The sequence below is a fragment of the Narcine bancroftii genome, chromosome 2 (assembly GCF_036971445.1).
Source record: "Narcine bancroftii isolate sNarBan1 chromosome 2, sNarBan1.hap1, whole genome shotgun sequence".
In the NCBI taxonomy this organism is placed as follows: Eukaryota; Metazoa; Chordata; class Chondrichthyes; order Torpediniformes; family Narcinidae; genus Narcine; species Narcine bancroftii.
The window spans coordinates 251,692,189-251,714,456 of NC_091470.1; the positions used below are offsets into that span (position 1 = coordinate 251,692,189).

At 45.5% G+C, this 22,268-nt stretch overlaps 1 protein-coding gene across 5 annotated transcripts in view; it reads left to right on the forward strand.

Moving 5' to 3' along the window:
- Positions 1–22,268, forward strand: part of ctdp1 (CTD (carboxy-terminal domain, RNA polymerase II, polypeptide A) phosphatase, subunit 1) — a 343,304-nt gene that overhangs the window by 282,903 nt on the left and 38,133 nt on the right. For 3 of the 5 annotated variants that reach the window (XM_069920830.1, XM_069920821.1, XM_069920824.1), the window contains exons 14-17: positions 1,254–1,409; positions 3,203–3,341; positions 3,418–3,626; positions 4,093–4,242. The gene's annotated coding sequence lies outside the window, so the exon portion shown is untranslated. The remainder of the gene's footprint in view (positions 1–1,253; positions 1,410–3,202; positions 3,342–3,417; positions 3,627–4,092; positions 4,243–22,268) is intronic. The other 2 variants (XM_069920823.1, XM_069920822.1) reach the window with 2 other exon arrangements.

Genomic DNA, 22,268 nt, shown 5'->3' on the forward strand with positions numbered 1-22,268 from the left:
TGACTCTTAGCAAGCAGGTTGGATTGATTTGAGGTGGGATTTCTGCAGTTCGGTAGCTGGGGCATCAAAAACAATGCTGGGATGCATAAAGAGTTCAGAGTTGACCAAGTGGAGATGGCACTCTGGGGGAGGATGATCAGGCTCTGGAAAGAATACAAATGTGGATAAAGAATTGAACATCCTCGCCTTGCCAAACGGAGTCATTGCAGGACAGTGAGGAAGAGTGATGCGCAAATGAGACGATGCAAATTAGACAATGTTGCTTGCAATGAGTTCAAAGACCCAATCAATTAATCACTTTATTTTGAGGAATATTGACTCCACACAGTGAACTAACAATATTTTGAGTAACAACCAGACCAATATTATTTTCTATCCAATGTAATGTCATATCAAGAAATTCTACCCAGCTCACAGGGCTGATTATGTTCTTCTCCTTTGAGTATATACCCCTCTCCCCAGTCTCCAACTTCAATCCATTTTAGCAGACCTGACAAAAGTTAAGAATGAACAGACTTCATTGAGTTTTTCCCACTTAGGTTACTTTGACCAACATTCCCTAGCACACTCATTGCCTCCACCACCACCCCATCAGCGTGCATGCACTGGCCCTGAAAACCAATGGCCATTCATTCACATCCCCTCATTGGAAAGACCAAACCTATAGATTCTGTGTGGATCTTCTCAAGACCAGCTCTTCATCCATCCCTTGCATGGCCATAAATATTAGTGGCAGAGACCCCAAAGATACTTGCGCTTCTCTCCCATCAAGTTAATTTACAACTCAGATATACCAACTGACTCTCTGTCACCTTGTCGTGTTCAAACCCAGACCAAGACCTCAATCCCCGAAACTCTAGCAGAGTAGCATTTCTCAATATTCTGCCAAAGCTATTGGTCTGAGCAGACATTTTCATGACCTCATGTATGTGTTAATAGCTCATTTGAAATTTTCAATTGATTTTCCCTTCAGATTTCCAAAATGAAGCTGTGCTCTCACGTCCCCTTTGACTGGCTCAGTCAAGGCAGTCTTTATGATGTTCTGAAATGCCTGACTCAAGTTCAAGTTTATTATTGCAACAATGCAGGCTTTTAATTCATTAAATCCTCAATTCTCGAAGAACCAAACTGTTCCTTTGATGATGTTTTATTTATAACCATTAAATGTCTTTTTACTTTTGCAAGAAATTTACATTTATATCAAAGGTTTGAGTCTGAATACACTCAGTTTTGCTTCTAATTTTATCTGATAGGAGCCGGACCAATTTTCCCTTAATAAAGGGACATGTTTGACTTGAAAAGTAAACTACATAGGGTTCAATTTAAACTGGAAGTCTGAAGATGCTGTGATTGTTGTGCAATATACCAAAGCGCTGGAGAAACTCAGCAGGTCACATAGGAAGTAAAAGGTAACCAACGTTTCGGACCTGAACCCTTAATAAAGATATGAGCAAAAAAGGGTCAATTAATGTCATTTGAGCAATTGAGGAACAAATATGCTATACCACATCATACGCTTTTTGTTTTTTTCAATTAAGAGCATATTTAAGGGATAAGTTTGGACCAACTATGTTTCTGTCTAGTTGTACTGAAGTAAAACTACTTATTAGGAGAGGAATTGTTAAAAAATTTACTTCGATTATATTCATTTTTTACAAGCATGAACTCCGAAACAAGGACTTCATAGATCTAGACAGAGATGGGAAACAGATTTAAATATTATGATTGATCAACAAATATGAGAAGGTTTATGCAAGGATTGTATGACTAATACTATTAATGTAAGATATAGATTAGTCTAATATATTTTTTTACATCAGCTATATCTTACACCACAGAAATTGAACAGTCTGAATTCAGATTGATCCAATTATTGTTTTAGATGTGGTCCAGATGTTGGATCTTTCTTACATTCAACTTGGTCTTGTCCCAATGTAAGGCCTTTTTTTGGAACAAGCTACAGGAATTGTCTTCCTGCAAAGTTCTGATTTATTTATATGAGAAAATATTGAAGGTACAGGACCTAAATTAAAATGATCATTGAAATTTGTTAAACTAGCTTTAGCAGTAGCGAGGAAATGCATTGCAGGTACTTGGAAATCTGATACATTTTTGGATATGCTATGGCGGCATGTAGAAATTCAACGCTGTATGCCTTTGGAAAAAAATTACATAGAATTTGAGAAATGTATTCTATGTTTTTGCAAATTTGGTGCCCATGCACCCAAATAATGGGATTAAATTTGTAACGATATCCTTCCTGTGCATCTTGACCTGCAGGATTTTCTCCTCTGAGTGGTTATGAAGAATTTGGAGATATGTGCCGGACGATGCCTCTCTGTGCATTCCTAAAACTCCTTCCTTCTTTCTTTTCTACACACTTATATAGTTATAGCATGTGTATTATTTTTTGAGGGGGGAGGTTGGGTGGGAGGGGGTTTTGGAATGGGGTGAAAACCATCATGTATATAACTATTTTGGTTCTTTTTAAATCTATTATTACATCAATTATGATCACTACATGTATGGAAAAATTTTAAATAAAATATTTTTTTATATGAGCAAAAATCAGACAGGAACCAGAATAAAAGGGTGGAAGGAGGAAGGGGCAGGGGAGGAGCACAGGCTAACAGGTAAGAAGTCATTAGTCAATGTAGGGATGAAGGTGGAAGAAAAAAAAGTTGAGAAGTGATGGAGAGGGGAAGCTCTCTCGAGACAGAAGGGCACGGGGAGCTGGAGGAAAGGAGAAGGGCTTAGGGAAAGTGAGTTACTTGGGAGGCGTTTAATGGAAACTGGAGAAGTCGGTGTTAATGCAGTGCATGAGGTGATGGATAGAGATGCTGCTGTGGGAATGGTGTGAGCAATTAAAATGGTTGGTCAATGGGCGGTTCCTGTTATTGCAACGGATAAGGTGAAGGTGCTCAATGAAGCAATATCCCAGTCTGTGTCCAGTCTCTCCAACGTAGAAGAGACCACAACAGGAGTACTGGATGCAGTAGGTGATTCCACAGATTTACAAGTGATTTACAAGTTGCTTCACTTGGAAGGACCGTTTGGTGGTGAAGGAGGAGGTGTGGGGAGTGTAGCTTTTCTTGTGGTCACAGGGGTAAATGGTGAGGGGGTGATTAGTGGGAAGCGATGAGGGAGTTCTGTGGGGTTTTCACCCTCAATGTCAATGTTTTCTTCCCCTCACCACACGTAGATGCTGCACAACCCACTGAGTTCCACCAGCAGATTGGTTTCTGTTCCAGATTTCAGCATTCTTACGTCTCTACTTGTGGAATAATTTCTTCTTGTGGGAACAATAACAAACTGAGACTAAAGACACCTGAAGAATGAAGGTACCAAAATGATGTGGTAGAATCAGTACAAATAGCACATGTAATCTGCATTGTTCTCTTTGCTCATCCTCTTTAGATATGCTTGAATGCTGACATCCTTATCATTACCCTGGCTCAGCATTAAGATGCGTTCTGTGCTGAGACGTGATTTTAACATAACCCAGGGCCAGCGGCAGAGCAGACAGATGCACCCAATAGATTGGCTCCAGCTGTCTTTGGGCTGCCAGCTTTCACCATATATATCCATAAATTGGAAATATGATTCAGACCTCTGTACTGTTCTGGGTAAGTTTCATTTCCAGCATTTTAGTTAATTACAACAATGATAAGTGCAGTTTCAAATAAACCATATCCTAACTTCCTGCTGGCAATGAATGGCAATGCTTAATCAGCTGTCATTATTCAAATTATTGTTAACATATATTATTCGGATGCTAGTTTGTGCCAATAACACTAATAAATCTAATGTTGCTGTTGGCAACGACACAAAATGAAGGCCAAGTTGCATGTGGAGGAATGACATATGCTGTGAGAGGAAATGATACTGAAACTGATCAAAAGCTCCACAAGGAAGAAAGTTTGCCACTGTAGGCTCAGCAATCTGGATACCCGTGGAAATTGCATTGCAGATTTTTAAGAAATACTAAAAATAGTTAAACATCACTCCATTAACACATACTTTAGTGAGGTTTGAATATTCTATGCACAATGTGCTCAACATACATCTCCATTAATTGTTTCTCATTCCCAGGATGGGAGCAATTTCATTGCCTTGATATCTTTGGTGTCACGATGAAAACTGAATTGCTCTTGGAGCATGATGTTTAAATGCAGAAGGATTGAGCCTATTCAGATCAGAGGGAATTGTAAATAGCCAGCAAGCATGCACCAAGCAAGAAAGGTTTGTTTTGCTCAATATTTACTGCTGAATATGTATTTTTCTGTGTTTGCACAGTTTGTTTACATTTCTTTCTTCCTGAGTTCAGTTTATAATTACCGATCACTAGAAATTCTGCCTGGCCCACAGTGAAAAAGAATCTTAGGTTGTATGTGATGTGATGTATGTACTCTTGACAATAAATCTGAACTTTGAGCTTTATTTTGTGCTACATTGCCAGTGAACAATATGTGCAGTTAATAGCCAGATAATACTAATAACAAAGCTGTTCCCTCGACACAGCTCCATACCTCAACCACTGTTTACACATTCTCCCTGTGACCATGCGGATTTTTTTTTTAATATACTCAGTTTCATCTCGTATCCAAAAGAAAATTGCCCCTAGTGTGTAGGTTAGTGGTGAAACCAGAAGGGGAGAACTGATAGGAATGTGGGGAGAATAAAATGGAATTGGTGTAGGATTAATGTTTCTTCTTTGGCTTGGCTTCGTGGACGAAGATTTATGGAGGGGTATGTCCATGTCTGCTGCAGGCTCGTTGGTGACTGACAAGTCTCATGCGGGACAGGAAGGCATGGTTGCAGCGGTTGCAAGGGAAAATTGGTTGGTTGGGGTTGGGTGTTGGGTTTTTCCTCCTTTGTCTTTTGTCAGTGAGGTGGGCTCTGCGGTCTTCTTCAAAGGAGAATGCTGCCCGCCGAACTGTGAGGCGCCAAGATGCATGGTTGGAGGCGATATCAGCCCACTGGCGGTGGTCAATGTGGCAGGCACCAAGAGATTTCTTTAAGCAGTCCTTGTACCTCTTTAATGTAATAGATGCTTAATGGGAGCATGGACTTGTGGGGCCAAAGAGCCTGTTTCTGTGCTGTTTGACTGTGAGCAACAAGATCTGTTGGCAGATCTGGCAAAAATGTCTTCCTTTCTGGCTTTAACAAACTTTCTGAAAAGCCTTTCATTGTCTAGCACATTCTGCATCCGCTGCATTCCCAGAAATTTAGACATGAAAGTTATGTATCAATATTGGTGCCCTATTCATGACCCCTACGTTCAAATTCATACTGGTGTGACTTAGTAAAGTTGGACAGGGTGTGACAATTGGCAGATTAGCACCTATATTTGTCATTCCCACAAAATAATAAAAAAAATGTAAAGTCCTCCACATTGCTTAAAATGTTATGTGCATTCAAAACTTCCCTCTCCATGTACAAGGGTCTCTCCTATTTCTTGTGCCATAAAGTCCAGCCAATTGATTGATGTAGTTTACATTTAAAACTCTCTAAAACAGCCGATGGGCATCCCCCAACTTAATTGGAGGAAAACCCATCACAGAAAGTCCACAACTGGGGGCATCAGGTATGAGTTATAACGTCAGCCCGTATCCTCTGGACAAATTAGAAAAAAAGTATTGAATCCATGCAAACTATAATCAAGAAGATTATTTGTTTATTTGTAACACTAAAGCAATATACAGGATTCCTGTGTCATAGATATCACAGAAAGATGTTAATTATTATTTGTGCTCTTTAAAATTTGATGAGTAAGAAGGGGTGACAACATAGTTTCTAATATACCTGTATTATCCATGTGCACTTCCTCTTGTTTGCCGTCAAATTGGTGGCACGGTTAGCGTTGCAGTTTACGCATCATTTATGTGGCGACAGCAATCCAGGCACTGTCTGTAAGGAGTTTGTAAGTTCTCCCTGTGACCCGCATGGGTTTTCTCTGGGTGCTCCAGTTCCCCCCCACCCCCACCTCCAAAACATACAGGGTTGGTAGGTTGATTGGGTGGCATGGGTTTCATGGTACAGAAGGGACTTCTAGCATGCTGTATTATTTTTTAAAAATTCCTTCCACCATCCAGATTTTCAATCCAATTTTACAAATAATTGGATGCTGTTCACCTTTTTATGCATATTGTAGCATTTTCTGGAATAGTGAGGTCCTTGTTGGGGTCATTTCTCCTTCACCCATCACAGCTATGAGAAGGTATGGGAGCTTTGTGAATGGCCTGGCAGATCGATCTGCAGGCATATTCAAATCCCAAGGGAATTTCAAACCCTGGGAATTTAAATAACTCAGTAGCAATAGTATCAGTAATAGTGGCGGAAAAACTACTGGATTGTTGTTAAAACCCATCTAGTTCACCATTGTCCTTCAGGAAAAAGAAATAAAATGTCCTTATCAATCTTGCCTGCATATATATTCAGATCCAATAAGTCTCGAGTGCCTTTGAAAATAGCCTAGCTAGTCAGCCACTTCAGGGCCTGTTAGGAGTGGATAATAAGTGGCCTTCCTGGTGTCACCCTCTTCCAATGAATAAATGTTTTTTTAAAGGTCATTGCACTTTAATTTTTTTTAAGTTACTGTAGATGCTCGTGTAAATTTTGACCTTATAAAAGTCCAAATATCTTGCGTAAAAGTCAACCCTAGTTTCTCACACTATTGGAGCTCCCGAAATCCTCTTGCCTCGGACCCGGCTGCCCACCCATTAGAACTCCTGATGCCTCTAATACGTATTATGGTCTCGACCTCTCCATGGTATGACATGAGTTTTGATGTGCAGACTCTACTATTACTTTAATTCATGGTGTTTTCATACTTTATTTGTTTAGAGATCATTTGGACTTGTATGGTATTTGGATTGCAGTGTGAATTTCAGCTCCTCAGAAGTAGCATCCATGTAATAGTTGACATCTTAAACTTAACATTAAAAAATGGTCTACAAAATTTGAGTTCTACATGAGTATAAACTGTAGATCTTTTCTCTTTTCCCAATTGATATTTGAGCAATTGGAGACAGCATGCTGGAAGAATATTGAAATGACAATAATTGGATAGGTCCATCAAAAAGCCAGATATGCACAGTAGGCTAAATCACCTCAGGCAAAAAAACAATCTGCTGGAGAATCTCTGTGGGTTATGCAGCATCAATGGAGAAAAAAAATTGTTTATTTTTTAAAATTATTATTTATTTACAACACATTAGAAGCTGATTCTGGCCATGCCACCCAATTACACCCAATTAAATTACCAGCCCTGCTTTCTTAGCCTCCTGCTCTCCTCACATTACTGTGTCGTTCAGTATGACAATAACGTCATTTACAAATGTGTCAACAATATCATGGTATCGGTTGTATAAAAAGGGGCAATGTTAATCAGCATGCAGGAGGGAGATTGAAAACTTGGCTGAATGGTGTGCTCACAACAGCCTCACACTCAATGTCCCCAAAAGCAAGGAGCTGAATGTGCACTTTAGGAGAGAAAAAAACCCAGAGGTGTATCATTGGGGGATCAGAGTTGGAGAGGGTGAGCAAATTTCAATTTCTTGGAGTCACTACAGATTGACAGGTTGTATCAATTGCTCTGAGCAGAAAGTCCTGTAAAAGATACTGGACACAGCCCAGTACTTCACAGGTGAAACTCTCCCCACCATCGAGAAAATCTACATGAAACGCTGTCATTAAAGAGCAGCAACAAGTAAAAAGGATCCTGAGCCTTGTGTACCTGGTAAGATGTGCGCGTGTGCACGCGCACAGTCTGTATCCGCACTCATACACACGTAGAAAATAGCGTGCACAATTGTGCACATGTTGATTGCCTTTGAGTGCACGCATACAGACTTTGTGAGCGCATGCGCGTGCAGAGTCCTGACCACCCAGGACACGCTCCGTTCTCTCAGTTGCCATCAGGAAAGACTCACATCACCAAGTTCAGGAACAGTTGGTACCCCTCCACCATCAGACTCTTAAACAACAATCTCAATCAAAGGATTTTAAAGACTCCTACTTTTAATATTATTTATTATTGAATATTTATTTTCTGTATTGCACAGTCAGTTTGTGTTTTTTTTTCTTTGTTACATTTCTCTCTTTTGTATATGTATCTTTTCTTGAGTAGAGTTTAAAGGACTACCGATAAGTAAAAAATCTGCCTGGCCCACAAGAAAAAGGATCTCAAGGTTGTAAGTGATGTCATGTATGTACTCTGACAATAATTTTGATTTTTTGAACTTTGAATGCTGTACACTTTTCGAGGGTGGGGGGAAACCCCATGTAGGTCATTGGGAGAATATAAAAACTCCTCCTTTGGCATTGTGATAATGTAGCACTAACTGTAACCATTTTGGGTCAGAACCTTTTTTCAAGATTGAAACCATGTGACAGAGCTGAAACCTTTCTTGTGTCTCCACACTAAATCACTTACTTCTGTTTGCTGTTTCAATCATTTCATTTTTGTAACACTTCCCACCCTCCCCCATGTGAACCGTCCATATTTATCTGGAGTCTTTTTGCCTAACTCCATCCCCCACAACATCAGTTGATTTGCCTCCATCGCGCATGCAGCCATCTTCAGCGCAAACTTCGGGAGATCCAAAATGAGTGGTGGACTAGCCTCGCCAAACGAACCCAGCTCAGCGCGGACATTGGCGACTTCAGGGGTTTCTACGAGGCTCTAAAGGCTTTGTACGGCCCCTCACCCCAAGTCCAAAGCCCGCTGCGCAGCTCAGATGACAAAGTCCTCCTCAGCGACAAGATCTCCATCCTCAACCGATGGTCAGAACACTTCCAATCTCTTTTCAGTGCCAACCGCTCAGTCCAAGATTCCGCCCTGCTCCAGCTCCCTCAACAGCCCCTAAGGCTAGAGCTGGATGAGGTTCCCACCCTGGATGAGACATATAAGGCAATCGAACAACTGAAAAGTGGCAAAGCAGCAGGTATGGATGGAATCCCCCCAGAAGTCTGGAAGGCTGGCGGCAAAACTCTGCATGCCAAACTGCATGAGTTTTTCAAGCTTTGTTGGGACCAAGGTAAACTGCCTCAGGATCTTCGTGATGCCACCATCATCACCCTGTACAAAAACAAAGGTGAGAAATCAGACTGCTCAAACTACAGGGGAATCACGTTGCTCTCCATTGCAGGCAAAATCTTCGCTAGGATTCTACTAAATAGAATAATACCTAGTGTCGCCGAGAATATTCTCCCAGAATCACAGTGCGGCTTTCGCGCAAACAGAGGAACCACTGACATGGTCTTTGCCCTCAGACAGCTCCAAGAAAAGTGCAGAGAACAAAACAAAGGACTCTACATCACCTTTGTTGACCTCACCAAAGCCTTCGACACCGTGAGCAGGAAAGGGCTTTGGCAAATACTAGAGCGCATCGGATGTCCCCCAAAGTTCCTCAACATGATTATCCAACTGCACGAAAACCAACAAGGTCGGGTCAGATACAGCAATGAGCTCTCTGAACCCTTCTCCATTAACAATGGCGTGAAGCAAGGCTGTGTTCTCGCACCAACCCTCTTTTCAATCTTCTTCAGCATGATGCTGAACCAAGCCATGAAAGACCCCAACAATGAAGACGCTGTTTACATCCGGTACCGCACGGATGGCAGTCTCTTCAATCTGAGGCGCCTGCAAGCTCACACCAAGACACAAGAGAAACTTGTCCGTGAACTACTCTTTGCAGACGATGCCGCTTTAGTTGCCCATTCAGAGCCAGCTCTTCAGCGCTTGACGTCCTGCTTTGCGGAAACTGCCAAAATGTTTGGCCTGGAAGTCAGCCTGAAGAAAACTGAGGTCCTCCATCAGCCAGCTCCCCACCATGACTATCAGCCCCCCCACATCTCCATCGGGCACACAAAACTCAAAACGGTCAACCAGTTTACCTATCTCGGCTGCACCATTTCATCAGATGCAAGGATCGACAATGAGATAGACAACAGACTCGCCAAGGCAAATAGCGCCTTTGGAAGACTACACAAAAGAGTCTGGAAAAACAACCAACTGAAAAACCTCACAAAGATAAGCGTATACAGAGCCGTTGTCATACCCACACTCCTGTTCGGCTCCGAATCATTGGTCCTCTACCGGCACCACCTACGGCTCCTAGAACACTTCCACCAGCGTTGTCTCCGCTCCATCCTCAACATCCATTGGAGCGCTTACATCCCTAACGTCGAAGTACTCGAGATGGCAGAGGTCGACAGCATCGAGTCCACGCTGCTGAAGATCCAGCTGCGCTGGATGGGTCACGTCTCCAGAATGGAGGACCATCGCCTTCCCAAGATTGTGTTATATGGCGAGCTCTCCACTGGCCACCGTGACAGAGGTGCACCAAAGAAAAGGTACAAGGACTGCCTAAAGAAATCTCTTGGTGCCTGCCACATTGACCACCGCCAGTGGGCTGATAATGCCTCAAACCGTGCATCTTGGCGTCTCACAGTTTGGCGGGCAGCAACCTCCTTTGAAGAAGACCGCAGAGCCCACCTCACTGACAAAAGGCAAAGGAGGAAAAACCCAACACCCAACCCCAACCAACCAATTTTCCCCTGCAACCGCTGCAATCGTGTCTGCCTGTCCCGCATCGGACTTGTCAGCCACAAACGAGCCTGCAGCTGACGTGGACTTTTTACCCCCTCCATAAATCTTCGTCCGCGAAGCCAAGCCAAAGAAAGAAGAAAAGAGATTCCAACAAATATGTGGTCAAGAGGACAGGCAATATTCCTCTGACTCCACGTTCCTGAAAGAACTTTGTGAAAAATTACAGTTGACAATAAGTATTTGTGTAGGTAAATGATTCGTAAAGTAGAAGAAGAAATAAGAAATAGCAAAAGATGCAAAAATTTGGCACACTTACCTTCATCAGTCAGGACATTGAGTTGAGACATCATTGTGCAATTGTATAAATGTAAGAACACATTTGGAGTAAAGTATGCAGTTATAGTGAACTGCTGTAAGAAAGATGTACTTCAGATAGAAATGCAAACAAAATTGCCTGATTGGCTGCCTCAGGCAAATCCAGTCTGGCATTGAATTAGGCCTCTCATTGGGATACAGAGAAGACCTTGCCAACACTTAAGGCTCTGCTCAATAGTTGTGATTTGCATTCCCTGTATAATGAAGGTGAATGGATTTCCATCCAGAAATGATTCCACATTTATCATCCTTCAAACTGAAACCAGAATACTCCAAATACTCATAAAGACAGCTAACATACTGAAGGACCCAACTCATCCCAAACACACACTTCTCCATCCTCCCTTTGGGGAGAAGATTCAAGAGCGTGACATAGTGCACCAACAGATTCAAAAACAGTTTCTTCCCCACAGCCACCAGGATCCTAAATGAGTCCCACAATAATGATCTCATGTTGCTCTTGCCATATACTAATTCATCTTTTCATTGTAACACTACTCATTGCAGCACTACACATTGTCAGGTGATCTTATTCTACTTTGTGCTGCTACATGCGTGTTTGTGTTGCCTTGCTGGACTGCGCTCAAAACCAACCCTTCTTTCTGTACCCGGTACAATGTGTTAATAAACTTGAACTTGAAAGTAGGCTTTTCTGGGCCAGAGAAGTCAATTGCATTGTTGATTATTATATTGATAAGAGGGTCTTGGATTACAAATTAGTTCTGAAAATATCCTGCAGTGAGTTTAACATACACATAATGAGCAAATCCAGCAAGTACTTTGAACTTTCATTTTAAGGACTCTTGTGGCAACAGACGTAATTGCAGCGGTAAACCAGTGCTGCTTGTTATGCTTCTTTTCCGGTACAGACCGGAAGTACACGTACGCACTTACGTCAGCATGACATGAATTCCAGGATGCGAGGGGCGGGCTCCGGATGGCCTTAAAGGCTGCAGTGCAAACTTCAAAGTGAATTAGTTGTGCTTAACGAGCTCACAGCCTGTGGTCTGTCTTTTCATTGCACTCACGCACAGCCCGCTGCGCTGGTGACCCAGTCGAGTCTCCAGGTTCTGAAGACTCAGCACAATAGACCCCACAGCTGTTGGCGTCATTGCATTAAAGCTGCCCACTTTCTGGGCGCCCAAGCCCCGCACTTGGATTGGCCAAGCAGAGGCCCAGTTCAAGGTAAGCAGATGACCTTGGATCCAACAAAATACTTCCAAGTCATCAGCTCGCTAGACCAGGAAGCCGCCTCACAAGTCAATGAAGAAGGTAAATACGAGGAAGGTAAATATGAGGCTCTAAAAAAAACCTCCTAATTCACCTGGATGGCCTAGGTGACAGGACGTCGTCTGCTCTCATGGACGAGATGTTTACCTTGGCAGAGGGACACAAGCCCTGCCGCATGTTCGAGCAGGCATTCCTCGAACAAATGCCCGAAGATATTAAGCTACTACTGGCTGATGCAGATTTCACCAACCCACGTAAGACATCCTTTACTGCTCCAAGCATGAGCCCATGGGCACAGTCCCGCGTTAAAGGCCACCGCCAAAGCCGATGCCCGAAGCCAGTCCAACACATGAGCTCACAAACTGAAAAACCTGATCCAAAATGGTGCTTCTACCATCAATCATGGGGTGCAAGAGCACACGGGTGTCACCAGCTGTGCTCATTTCAGGGAAATAACAGGGATAGCCACCATTAATGACCACGGTGGCTGGCCGACCAAGCAGCCTACTCCACGTCTGGGACAAGATGTCGGGCCGCAGATTCCTCATTGTCACTGGTGCAGAGATAAACATCATTCCCCCTACGTCGCTCAAGCACGCACGAGACCTCACAGCCCCACCCTGCGCGCAGTCAACAACACCACTATTAAAACTTACAGCAAAAGGCGCATCTGTGCACATTTTGACAAGACACTTTCAATTGGTCATTCACACTGGCATCCGTGGACAAGCCTCTTCTAATGCAGATTTCCTGCGTGCAGACTGTCTACAGGTAGACCTCCAGGGCAGGCGATTGGTCCATTCAGAGGCCTTCCAAGAGTTCCCCTTGGTATGTCCAACGAGCCAGCCACCCAGCTCGCCTCTGTGGAGACTTTGCATGGCAAATACAGCCGCCTCTTTGCCAGCTATCCCTCCATCCTGCACCCCAGTTCACCATCACCATGCTGAAACACAGTCAAGCACCACATAGCGACCCCGGGCCTGCCAGTGCATTCCCAAGCCCAACGTCTGGCTCCTGACAAGCCCAACCTCACCAAGGAAGAGTTTAAGTGCATGGAGGAACTTGTCGGAGAGTCCATGGGCATACCCCTCCACTTGATGCCCAAGTCCAACAGCAACTGGAGACACTGCGGAGACTACAGAAGCCTCAATAATGCGACGATGCCAGACCGCTACCCAATCACCCACATCCAAAACCTCGCAGCAAACCTCCATGGTGCATACCATCAGATCCTTGTTCACCTATATGATGTCCAAAATACCGCTATCATCAAAAAGGCCGAGAGTTTCTTCGCATGCCATTTGGCCTGAAAAACGCAGCCCAGACATTGGAGCCTCATGGATGCAATCAGCAGAAACTTTCCTTTGCTCTTTATCTACCTAGTCAATATCTTGGTAGTGAGCAAGACTCTTGAGGAGCACATCTCACATCTTCACCAGCTTTTCGACCAACTTGCCTCACCAACAACCCAGTGAAGTGCCAGTTCGACTTTGAGGAAATCACCAAGGACGGTGCCAGTCCTTTACCTGACAAGGTCAGGGCCATCCGACAGTTTGCCAGACCGACAACTCTGAAGGGACTGCAAGAATTTGTGGGCATGGTGAACTTTCACAACATATTCATCCACGGAGCTGCCAGCATCACGTGCCCACTTTTCATGTTAATGACGACCTCCAAGAAAGACCTCGACTGGACTGATGAGGCAGGGGCCACATTCCAGATAAACCAAAGAGGCCCTGGCTACCACAACGATGTTTGTTCATCCACGCATGGACATGCCCACAGTCCTCACTGTTGATGCATGTATGCACAGAGGTGGGTGGTGTCCTGGAACAGTTCGTGAACAACACCTGGAGGGCCCTTGCCTTTTTCAACCGTCACCTATGGCACCTGAACTGAGGTACAGTGCGTTCGACAGAGAGCTGCTGACCCTCTACCTTGCCGTCCGCCATTCCCACTACTTCTTGGAGAGGCAGCCTTTCACGGTCTACACAGACCACAAGCCGCTGATGTTTGTATTCATCAAGTCCACCGACCCATGTTCCGCCTGCCAGCAGCAACACTTATCCTAAGTCTTGGAGTTCACTACCTCCATCTGCCACCACTCGGGCAGAGAACATTGTCGCCGATGAATTCTCCAGGCCAGCTGTTAACACCCTGTCACATGGCATCAGCTACCATGACCTGGCTCGATCCCAAAGGACGATCCCAAGGCCTACAGTTTCAGGACAGCGATCACGAGTCTGCAGCTCTGAGACCTCCCACTGGACCTCAATGGCGCGACTTTACTCTGCGACATCTCCACTGGCCAACCCCAACCACTCGTCCCCGCCCAATAGAGACAAATGGTTTTCGACGTTTTCGATATCATCTGAACGACGGTGCAGATGATATCCTCCCGGTTCTTCTGGCACAGACTGTGCAAGCAGGTTAGCAAATGGGCAAAAACATGCACTCACTGTCAGACCGTGAAGGTCCAGCGGCACACCAAGCCCCACCTCCGACAATTTGATGCATAAACTCACAGGTTCCAGCATGTCCACCTCGACATAGTGAGCCCCTTGCCAGGCTCCCGAGGGTCACGCTACTTGTTCACAATACTGGACAGATTTACCCGGTGGCCGGAGGCCGTCCCCATCCCAGACACCACCACTGACACTTGCGCCAGAAGTTTTCTCTTTGCCTGAATCTCCCATTTTTGAGTCCCAGCCCACATAACTACCAACCAGGGGACCCAATTTACCTCCGCCCTTTAGAACAAACTCTCCAAACTCCTGGGCACCCAGCTACACTGCACCACTGCCTACTATCCCCAATCCAACAGATAAGTTGAGCGTTTTCACTGCCACCTTAAGTCAGCACTGATGGCAAGGCTTGAGAGGCCAAACTGGGTGGATCAAATGCCATAGGTATCTGCACAGCACCGAAGGGCGATCTGCGAACCTCCTCAGCAGAGTTAATCTACGGTGAACCCCTTGCAGTCCCAGGCCAATTCCTCCCTTCAATATCAGGCCAAGACTCTGACACCGCCATCGTACTGGAAAGACTGAGAGACAAATTGGGATCACTCGCTCGCACCACCACCACCACCACCATTGCGACACTGCCAACCCACCTCTGCTTGCCTCACTGGCCAAGACACCTGCGACTATGTGCTCGTGTGTGGGGTGGACACAGGCCACCCCTCCAGTGTCCCTACTCAGGACCCTACAAAGTACTTCAGAGAAATGCATCTACTTTCATTCTCGATATTGGGGGCAGAGAGGAACTTTTCACTGGAAGGCCTTAAAGGCTAAAGCGTGAACTTCAAAGTAATTTGGTTGTGCTTCCTGAGCTCGCAGCCTGCTGTCTCAGTCTTTCCACTGCACTCACGCACAATCCTCTACACGCTTACATTTGCACTTTTTTTCTAACTGTATCACACAATCAGTTTGTTTAAATTTTGTTATTTGTTTACATGTTTACATTAGGTCAGTTTTGTTTTTTGCACTGCCAATAAGTGATAGCCCAGAGGGAAAAAGAATCTCAGGGCTGTATGTGACATTATGTATGTAGTCTGACAATAAATCTGAACTCTGAACTGTCAGGCAGAGTGAGAAGCATAAGCTAGATTTGTTCCTGGGCTAATGATGGGTCAGCAGCTAGCATCTGAAAACATGCTGATTCACTGTTCACTGGGCAATTCTTCCTCCACAAGTTGTTTGTAGCATTGTGGGTCAGAGTTCAAGAAGATAGCAGCTGACTCACACAATGGTGATTTCGATATATCAGTTCAAATGCCACCATGTTAAATTTGGATTAGCTATATAAATCTGGAATAAAAATTAAGCCAATAGCAATGGTGACTTTGAAGGGTATAGGATCCTATCTGGTTCACTAGGTCCTTCAGGGAAGGAACTTTGTTGCCATTTCCCAGCCTGCCTACCTCAGACACTAAATCCACAATATTGTAATTGATCCTCAAATGAGCTCCAAATGTGTCCATCTTCTGAATCCCAATACCAATTAGGTTTGATCAACAAATGTTCGGTTAGCAAGAAACCTATCCTCAAATCAATACAAATGTAACTTGTTGATTAATGCATTGTTAACAAGCCTTCAAATTCACTGTTGTTTTGGCAAAAGATCTGAAGCAGTTTCATAAATTAAATAGAGAATAAAAATGATTGCTTTTGCTGATAATTAGCAAGAAATCTTGCCAAGAAATTAACTGGTGTATAATGAAAAGGAAATAGAAATAGAAAATTAACAATAAGTTAATATGATCAATTTTATTTGTCAATAATATCCCAAAGTTTGAGAGAGAATAGGCGTTCAAGAATACTTACATCACCAATGTATTCTTCTACTCTTGAAGAAAGATCTATATGACTTAATGAAGGTGGACAAGCAGGCAGTCTTTAAAAAATGAAAGATTTGGTGTATGGTGATTACAGTATACAACATATATATATAATTAGATTCAGTTTAATAATGGTTAAGGGAAAAGAAAGGTCAAGGACAAGACTGGAAAAAGAAATCAAATTACAATGGCATAAAAGGAGACCAGGCCTAGATTTAGTGACAAGTAAAATTGTCAAGCAGAATCATAAATCATTGTTCAGAAATGTTTAGCACAAGCATATTCCAAAATGTATTGAGAGATGGGATTTGGTAAACTAGAAGAGAGGCTAGAAATCAAACTGGAAACTCAAACAATTTTAAATATGGAAATGTGCAATGTCGAGATGGGAGAAGCTAGGAGGTGTTTGACAGGATTAACAAAAGACAATAAGTATTTATGTAGGTCAGTGAATACTGTAGTAAGGTTGAAGTAGAAACAATAAATAGCAATAGATTTTAAAAACTGGCATGCTTGCCTTCATCAGTCAGGACATTGACTACAGGAGTTGAGACATCATTGTGTAAGTGCATAAGACATTGGTAAGGCCACATTTGGAATAAAACATACAGTTTTGTGGCCCTGCTGTGGGAAGGATGTCATTAAGCTGGAAATGGTGCAAAATGATTCATGTTGATATTACCATAGCTGAAGGGAGAGAGTGAATAGATAGGGACATTTTTCCCTGGAATGTGAGAGGCTGAGGAATGACCGTAAAGAGGTATAAAAATCATGAGGAGTATAGATAAGGTTGTGGTGTGCCGAGGTAGCAGCAAGCAAGTACAAACTCAGGAAGCAGGTTTTATTCCAGTAAATGTCTAAACACTAGTTCAAGCCTTGGTGGCTCCCCGTGTGACTGGCTCAGGTTTATATTCAGTTCAGCTGGCCAGGTGGAGTCAGCCCCTTAAATGGTCTTCCTGCAGGTACAGAGATCGCCACATTCACCCCCTTAAAATTAAGTACTGGGGAGGGCTGTGTAAAAACGGTGCCAGGTGGTATTTATAAATTCTGGTGGCCATCAGAGTCTCTGGGACCATCGCAGGGTTGGATCCTGGTCAACAGTCAGCGAGACTGTGGTTGCCTGAGGGTTGGCTGAGTCCAGCATAGCCATGGCAGGCGCTGCTGTGGGCAGAGTGATGTCTGTCCGTGGGAGGGTGGGGGGGGTAGCCAGGTAGGTCTGGTCCGCTAAAAGAGGGGCCCTCTGGAGGGGTGGAGGGAGGAGGTTGGCCCCCGACTCCTGGGACGACCAAGGGTACCCATGGTGGGGAGGTTGGGCTGGGTAGTCATGATGCTGGGGAGGTGGGGCGCCTGGTGGTGCCAGATCCCTGGTCGAGATGTTGTCCTCACAGTCATTGGGTACCTGACATAGGCGTAGTTCTCGCTAGTGTGGAGGAGGAGCACTTGCTCGACCAGTGGATTGGACTTGTGAGCTCGCGCATGTTTGTGAAGGAGCGCCAATCTTGGAGATGTGAGCCAAGTTTGGAGGGAGCCCCCACTTGCTGATTTCCTGGGGAGCGAGAAAAAGCGCTCATGAGGGGTCTGATTAGTAGCCATCCACAAGAGTGATCTAATGGGAAGGAATGCCTTGGGGAGGCCCTCTTGCCTGTAGTCAACGGACCAGCCTTTGGATCTCAGGGCCAGGAGGACTGCCTTCCAGATCAGCCCATTTTTGCGGTCCACCTGCCTGTTGCCCTTGGAATTATAGCTAGTCGTGCGACTAGCCGTAATGCCTCATGCTACCAGGTTCTGGTGCAGCTCCTCATTCATGAAGTTGGACCTCCGATCACTGTGAATGAATGCCAAGTATCCGAACATGGTGAAGATCTGTATCAGTGCCCTGAATATGGTGGCTGTGGAGGTGTCAGGGCAAGGGATGGTAAAGGGAAATCTTCGTCCATGACTGCGAGGAAGTAGACGCTCTTGTTCGTGGAAGGCAGGGGGCCCTTGAGGTTGATGCTAAGCTGTTCGAAGGACCGAGTAGCTTTGATGACATGGGCCTGTGGCGGGCAGAAGAAGTGTGGTTTGCCCTCTGCACAGACCTGCATGATTCATTCATGGTCCGGATTTCTTGGATAGAGAAGGGGAGATCCCAGGACTTAATAACATGATACAGGCGCATGAAGCCCGGGTGGCAGAGGGTGTCGTGCAGCATCTGGAGGTGGTCAGACCGTATAATGGTGCAGGTCCGGGACAGGGCATCAGGGGAGATGTTGAACTTCCCCAGTCTGTACTAGATGTCATAGCTGAACATAGCCAACTCAACTCTCCAGCGCAAGATCTTATCATTTTTGTTCTTTCCCTTATGGGTGGTGCTGAACATGAAAGCCACTCCGCGTTGGTCAGTGAGGAGGTAAACCTCCTGCCTGCCAGGTGTTGGCGCCAGTGGTGGACCACTTCCATGATCACCTGGGCCTCCTTTTCATGGAGGGTCCTGGAGAAGAAGGCCATCGGTCATCACCACCCCCCCCCCCCCGGCCCCCTTGGGCCAATGGGTGGACCTTGTCCAAAAAACAGGGAACCCACTGGAAGTAATAGCAGAAAAGCCAAAGGCACCTGTGGAGGGCCTTGAGCGTGTGGGGGAGGGGCAGTTCCATTAGTGGATGCATGCGTTCTGGGTTTGGACCGATGACATCATGTTCCACGATTTACCCTAGGATGGCTAAGTGGTGGTGCTGAACACACACTTCGTTTTGTTGTAAGTGAGGTTCAGATCCTTGGCCACCCGGAGAAATCTCTCCAGGTTGTCATTGTGGTTCTGCTGGTCGTGGCTGCAGATGGTGACATTGTCCAAGAACGGGAAGGTCACTTTTAGGTTGTGCCAGTCTGGAAAATGGAGACTCCATTTATGACCCAAAACGGGACCCGAAGGAACTGGTAAAGGCGTCTGTCTGCCTCAAAGGCAGTATATAGTTTATCCTGGGTGTAGATAGGAGTTGGTGGTAGGCGACTTTAGGTCAATTGTTGAGAAGACCTTATGGCTGGCTATCTCATTGACCATGTCGGCTATTCGGGGTAGGGGGTAGGCATTTAGTTGGGTGTATCTATTTATGATCTGGCTATAATCAATGACCATCCTTGGTTTGCTACCCCCTTTTATCACTAGGACTTGGACTCTCCAGGGACTGATGGTGGGCTCTATGATATCTTCCAGAATCCGCCTCACTTTTGCCTTAATGAAGGCCCTGTTGGCCACGCAATACCATCTGCTATTCGCAGTAATGGGCTTGCAGTCTGGCGTAAGGTAGTTGAAGAGGATGGGAGGGGTTACCTGTAGCGTGGAGAGGCTGCAGGTGGTTGCTGAGCTGTGTGCTGTGGAGTGTGAGTGGGGGGGAGGGGCCTGCCAAAGGCAAGGGTGAGGCTTTAGAGGTGGCACTGGAAGTCCGGCCTTAAGATGACTGGGGTATGTGCAGGAGCCTGAACCCTTGGTATGTTTCCCCTCCCACTGTCAAGTCCACTGAGCAGTGCCTGAGGGCTGTGATGGAGTGGTCCTGGGCAACAAAGGTGAAGGAAAATTTTGTGGGATAAATTTTGAATTTTAGTGTCCAGGCCACGTTCAGGTGCACAAAGCTCTCAGTTATCGCTGTCGAACAGGCATTTTGTTACCTTCCCATTGATAATGATGTCCATCATTGAGCGCCCAAGTCCATGGGAAATGTCCCTTTTTAAGGTGGTGGATGCTGGGACCATCTCACGGTCCGAGTTACTGCTCCCCAATGGATGTGTTGAGTAGCACCCAGCGGCTTCCTTCCAGGACATGGGGTGCGTCGAGTGGGCAATCGGGTTCACCTATGTTGACCACGTTGTCCTGTCAATGTGGTGCGCGAGTTGCAGCAGTTGGGGGCTGGCTGGTCCCAGATGGCAGTGCCCAGTGGATGCACGTGGTGTCGGTGCAGTCATGAAACCTGACCGACAATGAAGCCGGGGATGATATCATCCATGCGGGCAGAAGTGATATCTTCGATGCGGGCAGAAATCATCCAGAGGAAGATGGCAGCGCCCAGGTTGAGCACATTGCAGTGGTGCAGGTTGATGGCTGGGCCGAAAGTGACATCGGTGGTGAGGGCAGAAGTGACAGAGTGAGTAATGTCGTCATCCCGTCCTCGCACGTGGCGCTGTTCTGGAGGTCTCAGAGGGCCACAGCAGTCCCAATGGCTCACCTTAGTGAAGTGGCCTTTCTTCCCGCATTGGGAGCAATTCGAGTTCCTTGCTGGGCAGCCTTTGTGAGATCACCTGTCTGACCCACACCGGGACCTGCAGTACTTACAGGGGCGAGCTGTGCCGTTGGCCACAATCGTCTCCTCCACATGGGGCCCTCTGGCGACAGCGGTCGTTTGCATCTACCAGACGAGGGGTTTGGGGAGTCGGGTATCAAAGACCTCTGCATGATGAGCTGCGGCCTCCAGGGAGTGGACTACCCCCATTGTCCTGGTAAATGAGGCACTCTTTTCCTCCAGCAGCTTCTATCGGGTGCTACTCGAGCGCAGCCCTCACACACAGGTGTCCTGGATCACTCGCTCCACTTCCCTTTCGGTCACCCTGGTCTCAGTTTGGCACAGACAGGCTAGCTCATCTAGGGCCCCCAGATAGGCATCTGCTGTCTCACCTAGCTGCTGGACCCTGATGTTGAGCAGGTACCGGACGTAGACCATGTTTGTCAGAGGCTTGTACATGCTCTCCAGGACACCCATCGCAGCTTCATAGTCTATGCAGTCCTTGATGGCCTGGAAAGTGTGTGGGTCCAGCTTGGAACAGAGCACCATGAGCCGTTTGTGGTTAGTGTTGATCACCTTAGCTTGTATTTGGATGATCGCCTCAATTGCGTGCTTCTAGATCTCGAAGTGTGTCTGGGCATTCGGGTGTTGGGGGTCGATCTCCAGGCTTCTGATCGTCAGAAACTTTTCCTTGGTCTCTCTTTAAAATTTTACTGGAATAAATTGTGGTGCACTGAGGTAGCAGAAAGCAAGCACAAACTCAGGAAGACTGTACAACAGGCTTTATTTCAGTAAAAGTCTGAATATACCAGTTCAAGCCATGGTGGTTCTCCATGTGACTGGCTCAGGAGGGTCCGACTCAGGTTTATATTCAGATCAGCTGATTGACAGCCGGCCAGGTAGAGTCAGCCCCTTAGATGGTCTTCCTACAGGTACAGAGATCGCCCCTGCAATAGGCTGGTTGTCTCATTAAGCTGGAAATGGTGCAAAAAAGATTCATGTTGATATTACCATAACTGAAGGGAGGGAGTGAATAGGTAGGGACATTTTTCCCTGGAATGTGAGAGGCTGCGGGATGACCGTTTAGAGGTATAAAAATCATGAAACGCATAGATAAGGTGAATAGTCATTGTCTTTTTTTCCAGGGTAAAGGATTCTAAAACTAAAGGATGCGAGGTGAGAGGGAAAAAATTTAAAGTGATCTGAGGGGCAATATTTTCATTCAGATGGTGGTAGGTACACCTGCATGGAATGAACTTCCAGGGGAAGCTGCAGAGTTGGCTACATAGACAACATTTAAAAACTATTTGGGCAGGCAAATGGATAGGAAAGAGTTCGTGTGATATGGGCCAAATACAGGCAAATAGGACTAGCTCAAAAAGGTAGCTTGATTGGCATAGATGAGTTGGACTGAAGGCCCTGTTTCTGTGCTGGATAGCTGGAATTCACTCTCTATGGGTAGATTAGATGACCGGCCCCTCCTTTTGGGTCTGCTCCCAACATAAACCCTGTTTTC